This window comes from Papilio polytes, unplaced genomic scaffold, assembly GCF_000836215.1.
Source record: "Papilio polytes unplaced genomic scaffold, Ppol_1.0 DF823399.1, whole genome shotgun sequence".
Lineage (NCBI taxonomy): Eukaryota > Metazoa > Arthropoda > Insecta > Lepidoptera > Papilionidae > Papilio > Papilio polytes.
In genome coordinates, this window is record NW_013525805.1 from 1,423,733 (window position 1) to 1,426,991 (window position 3,259).

Sequence of the window (3,259 nt, forward strand, 5' to 3'; positions counted from 1 at the left end):
ATTCGACGATAACGTTCTTAACTTTATACTTACCTGATCTATAGTGATATTACATTTATTCTACGTCATATAAAATTGTATTCTTTATATCTTACTTCTAAAAATGTTTCCCAAAGTACATAACTTGAGATGTCATATAAATATTATAAATGCGAAAGTAACGATGGATGAATGAAGGTTTGTTAGCGTTTGTAGCCTAAAGGGCTGAACGGATCTCCATGAGATTTGGCACAGATGTTGAGCATAATCTGGAAAAACACATAGGTTACTTTTCCCAGGAATAGTTACTGTTCCCGTGGGTTTTATATATTTAGTTTTTTAATGTTTACTCGATTATGCTGCACCGGTTCAACATATGTTATTGAAATTTGGAACACATATAAAACAAAGTCTGGAGTACACATGGGATAAGGTTCATCCCCTAGAAATGTCCAGTTCCCGAAGGATACGTAGCTTTTTGTTATTTATATAGTTCGTATGTTTTCTAATACCACGCGGACGAAGTCGCGGGCAACAGCTAGTTTTTAATAATTTAAACATTTCATTTGTTATAGGTGTTTCGGGAGGAATTCGGTAACGTAAAACGAAGCCAAGAGTAAGGATTCTTTGACCTACAAAAGTAACATGAAATATTAAACTATTCAGTAAGCTACAAACCGAAATCCAACGTTATGTTGTCTGCCTCATAGTATTAAGACCTTTGATAGAATATGTAATGAACATAACAAATGCAAGACGTAATAAACATCATTTTTAAGTTATTTTATATTAAATCTATACTTCTATATCTATCTATACTTCTATACTAATCTAGTCTATATAATAGAGCGTAATCACAAACTACTTAATTATGTACGATGTCAGCAATCACAGTATACTTTTTTATAGAAAGCCCTGCATTTACACACTGTATGTTTTCACAGTATAAGGACACACTTGAGGAGAAAAAAAAATGGAAAAAACTGTCATGATGGAATGGGACAAAAACTACAAGCTGACAACATCAAAGAACATCTGCAAGCTCAAAATAAGAAATGTTTGCAATTTAAAACTTAAATAACATAAACAATGAAGTAGAATTATAAAGAAGCGAGGAAAAAGAAGGTAATTATTTTTTTGTAATCTTTCGACTTAATTTATATTGTTCTACAAACATTTCAGTTGTGTACTAAGTTAATTCAATTTCAAGATCAAAGGTACATTATCTTAAAGTAGTTATAAGTTACAACCAGCATTACTTAACGCCGGATTCACTTCCACTTCGGAAGATATGAATTCTAATTTAACTTAAACTTAGCCAAAGTTTTGCTACAATTAGTTGAACCATGACTTTACAATACCATTTAAATTAACAAAATTTCATATGACCAAAGATTTTCAAATCTTAGCTCAAACTCAACACAGAACACACACATTTATCGTAATCATTATTATAAATAAACTAGCTTTTGATCGCTATTTCGTGCGCGTGGACTTAAAAAAAACAACTATGTAGCCTATGTGTTCTTCCAGACTTTTTTAACATAAATAAACCAGCGCTTAACTACGATTCCACCTAAGTTACGTGAAGACGCGATCGACGGATAGCGCGCGCGCTGAGCTAGCGCTGATTCACCCTGCTCTTGAAGGCACCCACGTCATAACTGGACGGGAACACCGAGGCCGGCAACTTGCATCAGACTATCCTCTATATCTCTGCAAAATTTCATCGAGATCAGTTTAGCAGTTTAGGCTACAAACTCTAACAAACATCCATTTAAATTTTTGCATTCATAATATTAGTAAGATAATTTAATACGTATTTCGTACAATTCATTAGTCCACCCTTGCGGTCGAGAACACCCATTCATGTTACTATATGAGCTTAACGGTGGGTACAAAAGGATTAGGCCGCATGTTCTAGGATAATACAGACATATGTTCGTCGGCAGTTTATGCTGAAACATCTTACTTCATTCCCTTCCTTGACCATATGAAGACAAAGCAGTATACTTAATTTCTATTTAAATTTTTCCTAAGACTGATGATTTACTATAGGAGGTATCTGGATTATCAATTTACGGGACACCCTGTATGCTACTAGGTACTATAAATTGATACTCAAGGAAATTCTTTGTGGAAAGTTAAAAAAAATATATATTAACTACTAGATTTCGTCCGCGACTCCGCTCGCGATTTTACTCATTAACAACGTAGCTTTTCACAGTGAAAGAATTTTTGAAATCGGCCCAGTAGTTTTTGAGTTATTTCATTACAATCAAACAAACTTTTCTTCTTTATAATATTAGTATGATTTCTAACTTTGGCTTCATTAAGTTATTATCAAGATATGTCAATTTGTCTTTATATTTTTTCAACAATAACCACTTGAAATTTTAAAAAAAATCAGTTTTATAAACCTAACATAGCAAACTACATTGTTTACGAGCGCAAGACGCCCCAAGACTTTCTTTACAATTCTGAATGTCTGTTGTTATTTGACCTAGCTTTTGAAAGCTCCGATCCTAGTTTTCAGACCCTAAAGCTGTTTTTCAGAATATTTACTTTTATACAAAGACAATTCAATAGCACTAAAAACAAAAAGTATTTTACTTCTTCAAAAAAAAACAAGGTTGGTTTCACTTCTTTTATGGTATTTTTAGGTTCCACAACATATATAAATTGAATAAGGCTCGCTTTTTTGAAGGGCCCTAAGACGTGGCTTAGAAATACCGCTGAAGACCATTCTACGACATAGCTGTTTGAAGTAGAAATTTTTGTATTATGCAAGTTGAGTATTGCCAGCCAGTAAATCGATAACGATGGTCTGGAAATACTTTGTGTCTTATACTTCCCGCCAATATTCCCTTATGTTCTTGGCAGCTATTTTCGTTACTATAGAGAATGGTCAAGACCAAATATTGAAAAATATTAAACATCAGGTTGATATGGTCTGAACATCCAATATTTCCATTGATATTGAAATTATTGCGAAATATTATTTTAGGATCATCTTTGCACTTAGAAACCAGCGATCCGACCCGCGAAGTATAAATTTGAAATCATAATATGGCCATAATACTTGATAAAGGTCCATTAAAAAGTCCAAGTAGTATTGAACCAGTTTTCTATTTAGCATTTGTATTTAGGACGTTTATAGTGATATGAATAATGCCAATAACGAATTATTATTTAGTAAGTGTTAGGTTAGGTTAGGTTAGGCGTCTTCCCCACCCCACCAACGGTTCCCGCCTTGTCGTGGCGGTGGGGCTCAGTAGCC